This window comes from Podarcis gaigeae, assembly GCF_964106915.1.
Source record: "Podarcis gaigeae genome assembly, chromosome: 7".
Lineage (NCBI taxonomy): Eukaryota > Metazoa > Chordata > Lepidosauria > Squamata > Lacertidae > Podarcis > Podarcis gaigeae.
Window position 1 is genome coordinate 76,034,065 of NC_139683.1, and position 18,525 is coordinate 76,052,589.

Below are 18,525 nucleotides of genomic sequence, written 5' to 3' on the forward strand. Positions count from 1 at the left end.
ACCTTCATGGGGTGTGTGCAATACTTCTTCTGACCTTCATTTAAGGAAGGCTGCTACATCTGCCCATCCATCTCTGTATGGAGCACTGCTTTGGGATAATCTTCTGCTGGGCTGAACCCCAGGGGCAGGCACCTCAGAAAGCGTATGTTTGGGGATGTTTAGGGTAGCAAGACAGGATATATTGTTTATTAATATCCTTCCTAGCTTGCACTAGCAAGTTCCTTTATGTAGCAGAGTTACATTCCCCTTTTCACATGCACAGCAGATAGCTGGTTGCAGGCTCGTGTGAGCCTCTCACTATTAGACAATTTAATCTGTCTCAGATTCCTGGTAAGTTCCCTTGAATCCCTCTTAAAAGAATAAAGACGCCACAATCTTATTCAACATCAATAAAAGAAGTTTACTCACATCAGTTCACAGTTGGATTCCTGAAGGCAGACTTAGTTACAAATATGTACATGTGGGTCTACCCCATATGGAGGAACAATTCCAGTGCTTCTGCTAGCTGAGAGCTAGCAGTGCCGTCCTAGCTAAAAGCTGGTCAAACAAAGAAGGAAGTCAAAAAGAAGGAAGGGTGCTGTGGGACTCGTCCTTTTGTTACCTGGACAGGTAAGGTCACGCCCACCTTCTGTCGCATGCAAAAGGAAGGATGCTTCAGCCAGGAGGAACAGGAAGTTTTGACTGGCTGGACCAAACATTCCCTCGCATGTCTTCTCTAGCGTTACAAGGAATGTTGTACTTGACTGCTTCTCATGGATCACATCCTGCAATACGGTTCCTACACATACGCCTCTGAAAGTGCATCTCTTTGGGGGTGAATGACAAATCTACTCCCAACTGATTCTGAAAAAGTTGTACTTAAACTGTGGGAGCCCAGCTGTGGCTCAATAACCCACTTGTTTTTGCTGCCTGCCTGGCAGAATCTGTAAGGCCATAATGCATACCCATTGGGCTATTTGCTGGAAGGGTTACAGCTTGCACAGTCTTGCTTTACAGAACTCACCGACTCCAATTTCTTTCTGTATGCAGGTTTTGGTGTCCTCGGGTGTCTTCCCGTGTAAAAGTTGGGGTGTCTAGGCGACGTTTCGACGAGGTCTCACTCGTCATCTTCAGGCTGGTGCTTTCGGCTTCTTGTTACTGGAACAGAGCGGGATCTCAATGTTTGAGTTCCTATAAATACTGTAGAGGGGGTGTGGTGTCTAGCCTCCAATGTTCTGGGCAGAGAGGAAGTTCCCAGGCTAGTGTGCCTTTTCTTCTTTTGTTCCTTAATTACTTGAGAGATACCTTGAGTGATTTCTTGAGTGATATCCTGAGTACCACTTAGGTGGGTCATTAGGTGTGGATTAGTTGCTAAAGTCTTTGTGTCTTGACCTCTTGAACTTTGTGAAGAGTTTTCCTGAGAAGATGGCTGTATTGCACTTAGTTGTGCTTTGGCTTGGCTTCGTGTATAGGGGCGAGCTGTGGTTTTGTGGCTTGTGTCAGCCAGATCTGTGTAGGGATATATATATACATATATACACATACACACACACACACACACATACATACAGTCATACCTCGGGTTACAGCCATTTCAGTTTGCGTTTTTTCAGGTTGTGGACCACCGAACCCCTGAAGTACCGGAATGGGTTACTTCTGGGTTTTGGCGGTCGCGCATGCGCAGAAGCACTAAATTGCGCTATGCGCAGAAGAACAACAAGAAGAAGAGTTTGGATTTGATATCCCACTTTATCACTACCCTAAGGAGTCTCAAAGCGGGTAACATTCTCCTTTCCCTTCCTCCCCCACAACAAACACTCTGTGAGGTGAGTGAGACTTCAGAGAAGTGTGACTAGCCCTAGGTCACCCAGCAGCTGCATGTGGGGGAGCGGAGACGCGAACCCGGTTCCACAGATTATGAGTCCACTGCTCTTAACCACTACACCACACTGGCTCTCGTGGTGAGAAGCGCCGAATCGCAACCCGCGTCTGTGCACAGACGCGGGTTGCGAAAGTGCATTCTGCACAGATCATGTTCGCAACCCGAGCGTCCACTGTATATTAATCGAAAGTTACTTTAAAAGGCTCTATAAAGCATTCAAAATACCTTATCCTTTTGCAAACGATTCAAGGTTTTTTGTTTAGCAACAGAATTCAGATGGGGAGAAGCATGGGACACACTCTCACAAAAAGAGGAATGCACACAGCCTTGTTGCATTAATTGCATCCTGCACGTTTAACAAAGAAATGGATGCAAAACTTATTCCGTGTTGCAGAGTTCATTTCTAGACAGAGTAAATTCAGGCTTGCTTCTCAGGTTGCTTCTGAAAGGCATCTGGGGCACCCTGAGGAACGTCAGCTCTTGTCGGGAGATTTATTTTATTTATTTGAGGTACTTGCCATTGCGATCTGCCCTTTGCTCAAGCTTCCCAGAGTGGCACACAGTAAACCTTAAATTTGTGCTCAGCAGTAAAAATGCGAAACAAAATAAATCAAACAATACCACAAAATCCGATAGCAGTTGCTGTTAAAAAAGGCAGTGGAAAGCAGAATGAAATATCGCCATGCACTTCATTCCTCCCCAGAGATGCAGGATTTGTTACTCCCGAGCTGTGATGACTTAACTTTGGAAAATAATATGTGTATTTCTGGTCCTTTTGTTGTTATTTATATGTCACCCGTTGGTGCATTTATAAAAAGTAGTTTTTGCAAAGATAGGCATATGGGGCTTTGCGTGGTTAAGCGTGTGTGTGTAAATAATTTTCTGTTTTACAATTTAAAATACTCATTTAAACATCCTTAAAATATCAATGACTTCCCTTCTTCTCCTTTCATGGTTTTATTTTGCATATCATAAATCCCTGCATATTTTCCATAAACTAAACCAGTCAGTATTCCATTATTACATCCATCAAAACTTATTTACACTGTTGAATTTATCTTAATACTGCCACCGTTTTCAAGTGCACACAATCCTCCCTCCAATATACAATAAACATTTTCCAAACTTCCCTAAACGTATGTTCTTCTTGTTCTCTTATTCTGTATGTTAAGTCTGCAAGTTGTGCATATTCTGTCAACTTAAGTTGCCATTCCTCTTTGGTTAAATGTTGATAGTGGCACATAGAAGCCAATAGAGGGAAGGGGAAGTGAGACAGATAGCTCAGTTGGTAAAGCATGAGACTCTTAATCTCAGTGGAGCCCACGTTGGGCAGCAGATTCCTGCAGTACAGGGGGTTGGACCTACAGGACCCCCTCTCCTGCTATGCCCAGTGGAGGACCTTAAGGTCCACAAATGACAACACCTTGGAGGTCCCAAGTCGGAAGGTGGTTAGATTGGTGTCAACTAGGGCCAGGGCCTTTTCAGTACTGGCCCCGACTTGGTGGAACGCTCTGTCACAAGAGACTAGGGCCCTTCAGGACTTGACATCTTTCCGCAGGGCCTGCAAGACAGAGCTGTTCCGTCTGGCCTTTGGTTTGGACTCAGTCTGACCCTCATGTTTCCCTCCCCTTATGGTTTTGATCTATGGGCTACTATTAAAATGAGGCTGCATTTTAAATTATATTTTAACCTGTGTTTTAAATTGGTTTATTTATTTATTTTATTTTTTATTGGAATTTTACTGGTGTTAGCTGCCCTGAGCCCGGCTCTGGCTGGGGAGGACGGGGATAAAAATAAATTATTATTATTATTATTATTATTATTATTATTATTATTATTATTATTATTATTAAATGACCCTTGGGGGGTCCCTTCCAACTCTAAAGTTCTAGGATTCTAGGAACGAAGGAAGGGAGAAATACCAGTAACAGAATGGAAGTCTAGGAGAGGCAAAGGTAATCAGGAATGAACATGAGCAGTTACACATACTTAAGTTTTATTGTTACTGCTTTCTGAGCTTTTCCGACTGTCTGAGATAAATGCCTGTACAATTCTGACATGGTACGATGATGTATCTTTTTCTATATAATAATTTTTATTTGGTTTTACAAATATAAAATTATAACAATACAGTCATACACTTCCACATTTACAGATTCTTCTGAATCTCTAGACTTCTCCCCTCCCCTCCATGGGTCCTATTATTAAACTTTTTCTACTGCATCTTTCCAATAAGCTATGTTTTATATAACTCCATTGTCTCCGTAGTACTTGCTGCATTACAAGTGTTATTGTAACCCTGCTAATATTTTCATCTGCTTACAGCAAGGTAAATTATAAATTTCCCCCATTCTTTGTTAAAGTTCTGGTCTTCTTGGTTCCTGAGCTTTGTGGTCAACTTTGCCATTTCGGCATAGTCCAACAGTTTGATTTGCCATTCTTCTTTGGTAGGAACTTTATCTTCTTTCCATCGTCACATATATGTTTGTCGTCACATACATATAAAGTCTTTTCTGTTCCCTTGGAATATCTGCACCTACAATTCCCAATAAAAAAGCCCCTGGCTGTTGGTTTTTTTACAGTTAAAGTTAATTTAAACACTTTTTTTATCTCTTATATATCATTTCCCAGAATGCTTTTATTACCCTTTGTTGTTGTTTAGTCGTTTAGTCGTGTCTGACTCTTCGTGACCCCATGGACCAGAGCACGCCAGGCACTTCTGTCTTCCACTGCCTCCCGCAGTTTGGTCAAACTCATGCTGGTAGCTTCGAGAACACTGTCCAACCATCTCGTCCTCTGTCATCCCCTTCTCCTTGTGCCCTCCATCTTTCCCAACATCAGGGTCTTTTCCAGGGAGTCTTCTCTTCTCATGAGGTGGCCAAAGTATTGGAGCCTCAGCTTCAGGATCTGTCCTTCCAGTGAGCACTCAGGGCTGATTTCCTTAAGAATGGATCGGTTTGTTCTTCTTGCAGTCCATGGGACTCTCAAGAGTCTCCTCCAGCACCATAATTCAAAAGCATCAATTCTTCGGCGATCAGCCTTCTTTATGGTCCAGCTTTCACTTCCATACATCACTATTCCATACATTTATTACCCGTGGCACCTAGCGTTAACCCTGGCGACTTTTGAAGGAGCACCCTATTCCAAAACTGTGATTTGGGGGTGGCAGGCCTCCTGAATCTGACTTCTTGTGTACGGGGTCTGCTGGTGGCAGGCTCATGTGATGTGCTCTAGAAAGGTTGGAGCTCCAGCTGCACGAGTAATTAGCACTAGCTAGACATATTATATTTTGTGTACTCTCTGTTGGCTTCAAGCCTGATCACCGAGAAAAGTTCAAAGGTGTTTATGATAAAATGACTGCATTGAGAAGCCCATTAATGTGCCCTGGGTATGGGAGACTGGCGAGTTGCAGTTATTCTCACCATGTAGGAGAATTTGAGGGTTGGCAGAGATGCTGTTTGTTTTTACCTGCATGCAGGGGGAAGAGGTTAAAGGCAAGAATTGCAAGATAGCTATGATACCGGCTAAGCCAGCCATGCCCCACTGTTGTACACATAACCCTTTTAAATGCCATCTATGTGGCGCTCTGGGTTAAACTACAGAGCATAGGACTTGCCAATCAGAAGGTCAGCGGTTCGAATCCCCGCGACGGAGTAAGCTCCCGTTGCTCTGTCGCAGCGCCTGCCAACCTAGCAGTTCAACAGCATGTCAAAGTGCAAGTAGATAAATAGGTACCACTCCGGCGGGAAGGTAAACGACGTTCCGTGTGCTGCTCTGGTTGGCCAGAAGCGGCTTAGTCATGCTGGGCACATGACCCAGAAGCTGTACGCCGGCTCCCTCAGCCAATAAAGCGAGATGAGCACCGCAACCCCAGAGTCAGTCATGACTTGACCTAATGGTCAGGGGTCCTTTTACCTTTACCTTTTTTCCGTTTTTAGAAATAAACCAATACCAAAGTTGAAAAAGTCAGGGCGAGAGCCAAACCAGTATCACACAGCAAATGGACTGATCTTACAGAGGTGACCCTACTTTCAGAAAGTTAAACTCATGGGTCAACAGGCAGCCAGTGGGACACCAACAGATAGACATATGGGGTTATGACACGTTATATAATAATAATAATAATAATAATAATAATAATAATAATAATGCAATAACAATTTATTATTTATACCCATCTGGCTGGATTTTCTACATTAAGGCATCGGTTGTTATCTCAGTCAGTAGAACACAAGACTCTTAATCTCAGGGTCGTGGGCATGAGCCTGAATTGCAAGGGCTTGGATTAGATAACTCTACAATTCTATGCTTCTTCTATGCTCATCAAGGACGCGGGTGGCGCTGTGGGTTAAACCACAGAGCCTAGGACTTGCCGATCAGAAGGTTGGCAGTTCGAACCCCCATGACGGGGTGAGCTCCTGTTGCTTCTGCCAACCTAGCAGTTCGAAAGCCCGTCAAAGTGCAAGTAGATAAATGGGTACTGCTCCGGCGGGAAGGTAAACGGCGTTTCCGTGCGCTGCTCTGGTTTGCCAGAAGTGGCTTAGTCCTGCTGGCCACATGACCCGGAAGCTGTACGCCGGCTCCCTCGGCCAATAAAGCGAGATGAGCACCGCAACCCCAGAGTCTTCCGTGACTGGACCTTATGCTCATCAAACACAGAGGATGAAAACGAACAACTATTTCAAAAGGTTTCGTGAACATAAGCCTCAGCAGCTTGGTGCTGTTTAAGAAAGGTTTTGATTTTTAGGTTTTTAATTTTATTTTGACATTTAACCTTCAGGAGGTAGCATCTCCGAGATCTGCCTTGTTCCTTGGGAAGTCAGAATGATCACCGGCATTGAAAGCTTGCTGTTCTTGGTTGTGGGGAAGTTTGGAAGGAAAGTGGAAACAAAATGCATGACCATCTTCAGTTCATTCCCAACAATAATACACTTTGGCTTCCTCTCTCCCTCTCTTACGTTGGTCTTCTAAATTTTATTGCAGCACACTTTAGCTTTCCCTGGCTTTTTTGTTTTGTTTTGCAAATTCAGCTTTTTTACAGTTGCAAGCTCCTGAGTCCGTTTCAGCTGTTTGTTCTTGGCAAGGGGATATTGTGGAGTGGGATGTTGAAAGCTTCAGCTGAGCTGATAACAGGACAGATGTTCTCTTTGCTGAGAACAGAACCATATCAGGGTCTTGATATTAACTTATCTGCCTTTCAGCAACGTAGCTGAATACATAACAGCCTTCAGTCCTGTCGCCAAGGTTAGTTTCCTACAAACAACTGCCTTTTGCTGGAGGCTTGATGAAATGGACCTGGTGGGTTAGCATCCAATTCTAATCTTAATATTGTCAATTTGTACGGTAAATGTGTGAAAATGAACCAGGAGTGGAAGGCTCAGTTAGGCAGACCAGGGTTCAGACGGTTGGGTGAATCATGCCAGTCCAGCCTTCGATTTCATTACTAGGGAGGTTTGCAACAGGAAGACTACTTGCTAAACACAAAAGTTTAATCAAACTAAGTACTGTACTGTTTTGGAAATGGGGTTCTCAGAATTTGCAAGGCAATTGTTGGCATGAGAATAAAACTGAGATTAGCATGGCATTTTGGAAGTGTTGATTCTGCAACTGGATTATCTAGCAAAAAAAGCAGCCAAATTTATTTTGTGAAAGTACGGGTTGAACTGACAATAACATGGGGCATCACAATTGCCTCGATGGATGTGTATTTTGTTTCGTTATAATTCTACACTTGTAAAATCAAATCAAATCAAAAATAAAATAAAAAATTATTGTTACTATTATTTATAAAAGGACTTCCAATTCCTCCTTCTCTCTACAAAGGAAGTTGCTGTAGTCATTTTTGTTGGGAGCCTACTTAGTGAATCAATTTTCCTGCATGAAAAAAATAATGTTTATGGCTTTACATTTTAAAAAAACAATGGCAGCCACACGCTCGGAGGGCCATTACGGATATATATACCTTATGAAATTACTGGTCTATATCTCGGTTACTGATATATACCTCACGGTATTTGTTTAAGTAAAGAAACAGAAACTTTAAAATTCTTATTTGCAGACCTGTTTGTTGTATTATGAAACCAGGAGAGTGTGGCTATCATTTTTAACTGACAGAATGAAGTTTTGGCCCATGATACTGTACAAGAAAAAACACCCCCGAATCCTCACTGTGGGGAATATGGCAGTGGCAGGCTATGCAGGATGAGCAGCCAGAATTATACTGGATTTTGTAATAAATGTGGTTTGCTTCAAAAATGAAGTCCTTTGAGAAATTTTAGTCTCCGGTCTTAAATCATTCTTCTGATAGTGGATATTATAGTTCTGTTTTGTAAAGCAGCGTTTCCATGGAAACCTGGGAAGTCCTTCAATAAGTCTTACTGGGTTCAGTGGGGTTTAGTGTGCATAGGGATGTGGGTGGCGCTGTGGTCTAAACCACTGAGCCTCTTGGATTTGCCGATCAGAAGGTCGGTGGTTCGAATCCCCGCAACTGAGTGATCTCCCATTGCTCTGTCCCAGCTCCTGCCAACCTAGCAGTTCAAAAGCAAGTAGATAAATAGGTACCGCTGTGGCGGGAAGGTAAATGGCATTTCTGTACGCTCTGGTTTCCGTCACAGTGTCCCGTTGCGCCAGAAGCGGTTTAGTCCTGCTGGCCACATAACCCGGAAAGCTGTATGCGGACAAACGCCGGCTCCCTCGGCCTGAAAGCGAGATGAGCGCCGCAACCCCAAAGTCGCCTTTGGCTGGACTTAACCGTCCAGGGGTCCTTTACCCCTTTACCTTTTTTCGTGTTCATAGGACAGTAGCCTGAGGGTACCTTAAATACAACCTATTTGTGCTTCTAGAGAAGGCTCTCTCAATTTTGAGTCCCCAGATGTTCTTGAACTGCAATTCCCATCTTCCCTGACCACAGACCATGCTGGCCAAGGATGAGGGTAGTTGTAGTCCATCAACCCAAGGCTGAGAATGGCTGACCTAGAGGTTTCAGCCTTGTCTGGAAATGGAACATAGAACCTTCTAAGAACATTCAAAGCAGATGTTCTATCATGCCTTTCCCCAGAGAATACAATAGTTCTGTTCCTGGCACCCAGAGTTTGTTTGTATGCACGATGTCAAAGATAGCTTGCCTTCCTTTTCCTTTTTTTAGGTGTTTTGTTTTCAACAGCTACATAATGAAACGTGATTTCTGAAATGGGTTTTCTCTTTCCGTCTCTCTGAAGGGGGTGGGGGTGGGGAATATACACCCTTCTCTCTGAATATAACAAGATCTGACTCAAAAGAAAATAACTCCGGTATGGAATAACTCGCCACAGTTTGGTTGGGGGTCTAGTCGATGACCGCAACCTGATTAGCATCTGTAACATCAAACTGCAAGAATGCTTAAAATTATGCCTTCTAATGGACAAAAAGCGGTGGTGGGGCCGGACCCTTTCGAAGCCAGACCGTCTAAATGGAAGCAGCTGAGAGAGACATAATATCTCAGAAATGTACTCTTGTGTGTGAGGGAGAATGAGAGTGTTTGCATGAACATTTCCCACCCACCCCCCAAACCACAGATGGTAAGTATCACTAGGAAGGAGCTTGTCATTCAAAAACCCTCCCCTGAATTCACTTAACAAAGAAGTCATTCATAGCTGTGCATTGCAAAGTGGGGACATAGTCCTGGGATCCTCTGCCTTAGAGGCACCTGTAGATTCTCCCTTTCTCCACCTCAGCTTTCTTTCTCCTTGGGAATTGAACTTTAAATGTTTCCGCTCAGCCAGAGTGATATCTTATTAGCTTGAAATCGCTGCATATTTATATATCAGTTGGGGATTTGTGGAGCGGGTGAGGGAGGGGGAAATAAAGTTAATTGTTCGGGAGAGCCTGGCCCCTTTTTTATTGTGAATTTGCTTTCGTCGGGGATGGTGCTCGCAAGCAGATGGTGGCAACAGGCACCCAAGAGGCCAAGTCTTGTGTGAATTGCAAACCTTGAGGGAGACTCTTCGAGGCGTGAGCATTTGGAGATATTTTGTTAAAAGTCATAGAGTTGTCTTCTTAAGATACTACTTTTTTTTTTTGCTCTTTTTATTTTATTTTATTTTTTATTGACAAATTATTTTATTTTATTTTTTATTGACAAATTAATAATCATAAAATGAATAAAAATGGGCACCCCACCCACTTGACCATTCCATTGTAACTATCCAACCTCCCAAAATCTTGCGATGGTTTGACCCCCTTCTATTTTAACAGTACAGTGGTACCTCAGGTTAAGTACTTCATTCATTCCGGAGGTCCATACTTACCCTGAAACTGTTCTTAACCTGAAGCACCATGTTAGCAAATGGGGCCTCCTGCTGCTGCTGCTGCCGCGCCACCGGAGCCCAATTTCTGTTCTCATCCTGAAGCAAAGTTCTTAACCTGAAGCACTATTTCTGGGTTAGCGGAGTCTGTAACCTGAAGCGTATGTAACCTGAAGCGTATGTAACCTGCGGTACCACTGTACACATTCTACAAACACCCTCCATATTTCCTCAAAATCATTTCTCCTTCATATTCTTATCTTAACAGCACATGTTAATTTATCATTAATAGCTATATCCCATACCTATTTATACCATTCTTCTACTTTATCTTCTGCTTTCCCCTTCCACTTCCTGGCTATCATAATTTGTGCATCTGTCCATAATTTTTTTAAAAAAATAATATTTATTGAAATTTCAAAAAAATACAAAGATAAAGGAAAATAAAACAAAAAATACAAAATACAGAGAAATAAAAACAATTAAAAACAAGTCAATCTTTCCATATCTTATCTTTCATTTGCTTGTTTCCTTGACCTCCTCACGCCTCCCTTTTTTTGTGTTCTAGTTCAGTTAGTTAATTCAGCAAATCCTTTCCATCTTTGTTTTTATCTTAATAATTTATCTTAACATATTGTAACTTTACATTCTCACCTGTTAACAATCCATTTTTACTTACTCCTTTGTAACATTGCTGCTAAAACCACATAACTTCATTCCAACATCCTTCTAACATTCCTTAATTTTACAATGTCTGTCCATAAATTTTTGAGCAAGTCCTTCCTAGCCTGCGAACCTTCCACCCCATCGTAAATTGATAATAGTGCTACCTCTGGACTTTTGGTCAGCTTTAACCCAGTGATTTCTGTTATCTCCTAAAACACCCTTTGCCCCCCAAAATTGTGCACATTACAAAAGTAGATACTGCTTTTGAGGTTCACTTCTTGTTTTACTTATCTGGGCAGATCCGGTAGCCATGGAGCAGGGGGACTAGTCTGTGGTCTTTCAGAAGTTGCTGGGCTGTAGCTTCCATCGTTCCTGATGGTTGGCTGTGTTGCCTGGGGCTGAGGAGACCTGGGAGTCCAACCACTGTTTTCCCTGTCCCAGTGAAAGGCTATACAGCCCTCAAATTGTCAACCTAGACATACAAGAGAGAGCTGTGGAGGGAATAGCAGCTATTTGGGAAAGGGCCTAAAGTGGTTGGGAATTTGACACTATCTGCTCAGAATGCAACTTGCTTTGCCAGAGCACCAAACAGTGCTGTTCAATCAAGGTATTGCAGTTGTTCCTGCTTTGGTTTCCCTCGTAACTGTGATGCTAATGTTTCTACCTCGTCCCATACCTAGCAAACACCTTTACTACTAAATTTCTCTTTTTCGAAGAAAGGTGGATTTCAGAGAGCTAAACCACTGAGCCTCATGGGCTTGCTGATAAGAAGGTTGGCGGTTCGAATCCCCGCAATGGAATGAGCTCCCATTGCTTTGTCCCAGTTCCTGCCAACCTAGCAGTTCAAAAGCACGCCAGTGTAAGCAGATAAATAGATACCACTGTGGCGGGAAGGTAAATGGCGTTTCCGTGCACTCGGGCACTCGTCTTGGTGTCCAGTTACACCAGAAGCGGTTTTGTCATGCTGGTCACATCATCATCATCATCATATAATACTTTATTATTTATACCCCACCCACCTGGCCTGGCCCACCCCCAGCCACTCTGGGTGGCTTCCAACAGGATACTAAAAACACAATAAAACATCCAACATTAGAAACTTCCCTAAACAGGGCTGCTTTTAAATGTCCCGGAAAGCTGTCTCTGGACAAGTGCCGGTTCCCTTGGCCTGAAGCGAGATGAGAGCCACAACCCCATAGTCGCCTTTGACTGGACTTAACCGTCCAGGGGTCCTTTACCTTTACCAGCTACCCAATATCAACAATTATATAGATAAAAGCCTGTGTTCAAATTTCCACTCAAATGGAGCCCACTGGTTGACCTTAGGAGTGTGATTGTGAAGATAAAATGAGAGGGGGCAATAAAAGGGGCAATGTTGAACCATGAGCCCCACACACACTCCGCTCCTTGAAGGAAGCATGGGGTAAGAAGTAATTAATCAAATAAAAGTTGGCAAGTTATTCAGTGGGCCAGCTTGGCAAGATGAGTCTCGCTGTATTGTTTGGGCTGACAGCTTAGATCAAGTGTGGAATAAATGCTAGAAGCTTTTAAGGGTTGTGCGTGTGGTTCAGTCCTCTAGTTTATCTTATTTACACCTCCAGGCAGGTTGTCCAAAGTCCAAAGTGTCGGGCACCATGGTGTGTGAGAGAAAACAGCAGATGTAAGCTGGGCTTTGCTTGGAGAATCAAATCCATGTAACAATGGCCAAGAACATATGTTCTTCACAGTTAGTGAGACTGACCCAACTTTTTTGTACCTTCTAGGCTTTGTTTCAGAATAGCTTTTGCAGGATATGAAAATCCCTGTTCATCACTTCCCAACTTGTGAGGTCAAGACCTTGGAGGGGTCGTTGGGAAGGAAGAGGACAAAGGAAAGGGACTGGTCCTGTCGGGTTTTGTGGTTATTATTTTCCCCTTCGGTTTCTTTGAACTAAATCCAATTGCTTTTCCTAGCTTAGAAGTGTTGCATTGTGCTTATATTCCTTTGCCTTCTATTCTGTCCTTGTAGAGCATCACATAAAGAGCTGTTGGCCACATGTAGCATATTGCAAAAAAACACACACTTGTGTCAAGGATGGAGACTGCTCATTTCTGATCTTTATATACCACTACCAGAATCTAGTAGTAGTGATCAACCTTTTAAATGTGTGCAACTTGGGGCTCGCTTTTACTTACATTTATTCATTCAAAAGATATATATCCTGTCCTCCCAGTGTATTTGCATTTTTAAAATTTATCTTTCTCTCTGGCCTTTAACCTTACCTTAAAATCCTAAACAAAAATGGAAATGACCCAACAGCAAAATAAAGGTTGGCAGTTGATTTGATAGCTTGGTTTTTTGTTTTGTTTTACAAATGCTCCTTTTATCTTACAAATCACACCTCCTCTTCAGGCGATAAGCCCAAACTAATTTGCCTGAAAATTAGCAGCAGCAGGCCTGTGTCTTTAAGCACAGTCTTCTCCCCTATTCATATGTAAAACAGAGGCTGGGGTGCTATTTAAAGAGGGATGCCCACAGTTGCTAGAGTTGGCTCCTCCACCTGGCACTCTCTCTGTTCTTTGGCCAGGCACCAGAGAACACCTGGAGAAGGAACACCAATACTAAGGCTCAGTAGTCCTTACCTGTTCAGTCTTTGTCCCCCAAATTAGCACCCTGTTCTTGTTTTACAGGTGCATTGAAGCATCCTCATATGTAAAGAAGCAGCAGTGACATCACTGTGCATAGTTCTGAGCCTTTGTTGAGAGCCAGTGTGGTGTAGTGGTTAAGAGCGGTAATCTTGTAATCTGGGGAACCGGGTTCGCGTCTCCGCTCCTCCACATGCAGCTGTTGGGTGACCTTGGGCTAGTCACACTTCTTTGAAGTCTCTCAGCCCCACTCACCTCACAGAGTGTTTGTTGTGGGGGAGGAAGGGAAAGGAGAATGTTAGCCGCTTTGAGACTCCTTAAAGGGAGTGAAAGGCGGGATATCAAATCCAAACTCTTCTTCTTCTCTTCTTTGTTGTTTAGTCGTTGAGTCGTGTCCAACTCTTCGTTTGGTCAAACTCATGCTGGTAGCTTCGCGAACACTATCCAACCATCTCGTCCTCTGTCGTCCCCTTCTCCTTGTGCCCTCCATCTTTCCCAACATCAGGATCTTTTCCAGGGAGTCTTCTCTTCTCTTGAGGTGGCCAAAGTATTGGAGCCTCAGCTTCACAATCTGTCCTTCCAGTGAGCACTCAGGGCTGATTTCCTTAAGAATGGATAGGTTTGATCTTCTTGCAGTCCATGGGACTCTCAAGAGTCTCCTCCAGCACCGTAATTCAAAAGCATCAATTCTTTGGCGATCAGCCTTCTTTATAGTCCAGCTCTCACTTCCATATATCACTACTGGGAAAACCATAGCTTTTACTGTACGGACCTTTGTTGGCAAGGTGATGTCTCTACTTTTTAAGATGCTGTCTAGCTTTGTCATTGCTTTTCTCCCAAGAAGCAGGCATCTTTTAATTTCGTGGCTGCTGTCACCATCTGTAGTGATCATGGAGCCCAAGAAAGTAAAATCTCTCACTGCCTCCATTTCTTCCCCTTCTATTTGTCAGGAGGTGATGGGACCAGTCCAATTCAATCAGGATTGTGGATGGAAAAAAGCAAATGATAATTTTAATGGACCACCTGTGTCTGGCGTTACAAATACTGTCCCTAACTTACCCGTGGTGGTACAGTCAGTATATTGAGTATGGGTGCAAAAAACCCCCATAAAGGTTCCCTAGATTGCTGTTCGGATTCTCACAAATGCTTCTCCTAAGGTCCTTGGATGGCCTAAAAATTCAATAAACAAGCAGCCCTTCAAATTTCATAGAGTTTTTATGCCATATTTAAACCGAAAACTCATTAAGACAGACTTCTTTGCTTATGTTATAGTGCTATGAAAGTAGACGGCACTACCCCCCCCCCCGTCTACAGTGCAAGCCTTTACATGTCTACTCAGGAGTAAATGCCACTGAGTGTTCACAGGATTGCTGCTCAAGGGTTCTGTGAAATTTGAAAGCTCTTTCAGCAACTTGAGTTTGCCATGTTAACCTATTGCTTTGCCTAATCTATATTCTATCCTTTGGTGCTAGCAAATGCACTGAGTGTTTACTGATATAAATAGTTAAAACTTCCATCCTTTGTGTAGGTTTTCTGGAAAAGAAACCCCCATCTGTTCCTTTTCTTGTGCTTTTCTTATGTGTGCGTTAAAGAGAGCGGAGTTGCCTTTGTGTTAAGATTAAAGCAGATGTACACAGACTGCAGTTTAAATGCTCTTTAAGCGATTTAGGGCACGTTTCAGTTGTTCACACAAAATAAACCATTCCGGCTCTCCTCCCCCCGCCGACATCTCTGTGTCATGATTGTTGTCATCTGTTCAAATGTTAAGCACAGTTACAAAATTCCTATGGCTGTGGGATCAGGTTTATTGTTCAGTGCTTTGGGTGTCACAGAAACATATGGCTTGGCTTAAACAAGAGCCAAATTACTATGTCTTCTAATTTGCATAAGGAAGAATTGCTGGTGCTATCCAGCAGAACTGAATTGTGGTTTAGAGAAAAATAAACAAAGGTCCGCATTAAGAATGCGAACGTGCGGAGGAAAGGGCATGGCTGCTGTTTTTTTAAAAATCCAGTGATTGTGCAGTTATTTGGTGCTAAATAACTCAGGAAGGGGACCTTTCCTGTAAATGCAGGATGTTCCCTTACTTAAATCTCAATCTCACTGAAGAGCTGTGTAGCAGAATCATTTTGAGTAAAAAAAAAATGCCTAGGGTTGCAGTGCCAGAAACAAATTTTGACCATGAAATGATGAATTAGAAAAGGATGGGGAAGCTCTGGATGACTCTGGACTGTAATTCCTATCACTTCTGACCACTGAACATTGCTGCTTGGAGCAGATGAGCGTCCAACAATATCTGGACGGCCATAGGTTCTCCATCCCTATTATAAGAGTTGTTGGATTACAGCCAGGATTTCACCAGTTATTTCCAAACTTGCTCTCTGATTGCTTAACTCTGCAGGTAAAAAACGTAAAGGACCTCTGGACGGTTAAGTCCAGTCAAAGGCAACTATGGGGTTGCGGCACTCATCGCGCTTTCAGGCCTAGGGAGCCAGTGTTTGTCCGCAGATAGCTTTCCGGGTCATGTGGCCAATAGGACCAAACTGCTTCTGGCACAATGGAACACCTTGACGAAATCCAGAGCGCACAGAAATGCCGTTTACCTTCCCGCCGCAGTGGTTCCTATTTATCTACTTGCGCTGGTGTGCTTTTGAGCTGGGACAGGAGCTGGGACAGAGCAACGGGAGCTCACCACGTTGCAGGGATTTGAACCGCCGACCTTCTGATCGGCAAGCCCAAGAGGCTCAGTGGTTAGACCACAGCGCCACCTGCGTCTTAACTCTGCAGGGTGCAGCAGCTCTGCTGCTTGCACATTACTCCCTCTAAGAAAGAACTCAGGTGGTTTAACATCAGCTGAAATGGAACCCAAAGCGGAGGCTCTAAGAAACAAGAGGAGGGAGGCGTTTGCATGTTCAGGGGAACAAAGAAGGCTGTAAAAGTGCATCAAATGAAACAAACTAAGGGGCAGCCCTGCTTGAGAATTGAGCATGCTCAGTTGGAAATGAAAACGAGAAAACTTGGTGGGAGTGTAGCTCCTTGCATCTTGCGGTTTCCTGCTTGACTGGCAGAATCTTCTGCCAGTTTTCTTTCACACACTTACACCCCAGCCTCTCCCCTTTTTTCTGTGGTCCGCTACTTCTTATCACTTAACGCATTCCCCCTTCCCTTGTGCTACTACTTTCTGCTTCCTCTTCCTCTTCCGGGTCCTTCTGCTCATCCCATCACCTGTGGTGTTGCCAGTGTAGCCAATAACTCTTTGGCATTGCCATTGCAACCAATAACTGCCAGGCGCCACGTCACAACTCCAGTGGTACCTTGGTTCTCAAACGCCTTGGTTTTGGAATGAGCTTCCAGAACGGGTTATGTTTGAGAACCAAGGTATCACTGTACTGTCCAATTCCTCCGTACGCCACCCTACGGGTTGTGGATTACGTTAGCTTTATGTACCTGTTTGGGTCCCAGTCATTTCAATGGAGTTTGTGTAGGAAACTTCCTGGTAGCTTATCCCTCAAATTCAAGTGCCAAAACAGTCTTTGTCTCCCTGCCCATAATGGCCCTCTCCCCAGTAGGAAAAACACAAATAGTGGTTACACAATGATCTTTTGTCCAGCGGTTGCAAACTGTGACATGTTAATTGCAAGCATTTTGCCTCTTAAGCCTGCGTAAGATCTAAAATGTGCCAGGAAAGGCTTGAACCCCATTTTCTTTAGCTTAAAGCAAACAGCTGCTCTAGCAAGGCCAGCAGCACCTGTAATTTTTGAGAGCAGCCTGTTCACAATGAAGCAGGAATACATGAGTCCTTAAATTGCCTGCTGTAAATATTTTGATAGCGAGGGTGAGACTCTAAAAGGTGGTTGTTAAGCTGACCTGTAATTTATACTCGGGGAGGCCCCATTCATTAGTGCTGACTTAAGAGGGATGCATAAGTCTCTCTTTGTTTCTGCTGGGCCCCTTCAGAACAATCCTGACTACTGCAAATAAATTAGAGTTCTTTAGCAACTCTATTTACATATGCAAACATTGCGGGAACGGCAGTTAGTTGAGCAAACTCCTTAGTAAACTCCAAATTAATTGCAGCTGATGGAAAAGTCAGTTTTATGTTGGCTCAGTAAGTCATCATTTCACAAGAAAACTCTTAATTAATTTTCCAAAAGTCACTTTGAGTTCTGAAGACTGCTTTTTAATTGCTTAAAAGAATTGCTTTGAGGTTTCAGAAGGAGATGAATTTGTATTTGTAACGACTCCAATGAAATTTCTTCTTGCTGTTGAAGAGGAGTCCTTTCGTTCATTCCAAAAGTGGCCCAAAGTGTTTGTTTAAGGAAATGTTCGTAATGTAATTTTTATTTATTATTGAATTAAGTATATTAAATTTATGTGTGGAAGAGATATACTTATCCTCACAGTTTCCCACTCGGTGCCCATTACTTACCGCCTGAGTTCATTTTAATGGCTTTCAAAAACTACCTTTTGAAGATTTGTGTTTTGGTGAAATATAAACTTTGTAAAAAGGCTTGAATCCAAAAGTTAACCTTCTTTTCATTTTAATTCAGTTTTGTACACAGATGGGAAATAATGATTTATGCAGGCAGACTCTCAAAAACCTACTAATTCCAAAACGCCTTGGTATTCAAACAAAGCTCCTTACTAGTTTTGTGACAAATTAGTGGACGGAGGGCCACCTGTCATCAGTGTCAAATATATGCTAATCAGTGTTCAAAACTCCCATAGTTCTGTGTGCATTTTGCGACAGGGAATTTCATTAGCACGAGCAGTTTCTGAGCTCTGGGCGCAGTACTCTGCCTAAGATTTCAGATTAAAACTGCAGAGTGGAAGGAAAGGAGGTCCTTTTCCTGTCTCTCCACTTCCCTCTACTCTCTGAAGACTGGAGAAGAGACCCTCTTAAGAATATTAGGGGGTTGGGCAGGGAAAGGACTGGACCATGTGAAAAATGAACACAATATTTTAACCGCAGTTCATTCATTTTCAGCTTTGTATTCTTGTTATAAAAAAAGCATACCTAGACAGTCCGTTCTCGCGCCCATAACGTAGGTTTAAGGTGCCATTTGGGATGAGTTGGAAAACGTGTACATTC

The 18,525-nt window shown here is 43.1% G+C and overlaps 1 protein-coding gene across 3 annotated transcripts in view; it reads left to right on the forward strand.

Annotated features, from left to right (window-relative positions):
* Positions 1–18,525, forward strand: part of MYO10 (myosin X) — a 190,018-nt gene that overhangs the window by 49,093 nt on the left and 122,400 nt on the right. The window lies entirely within an intron of this gene.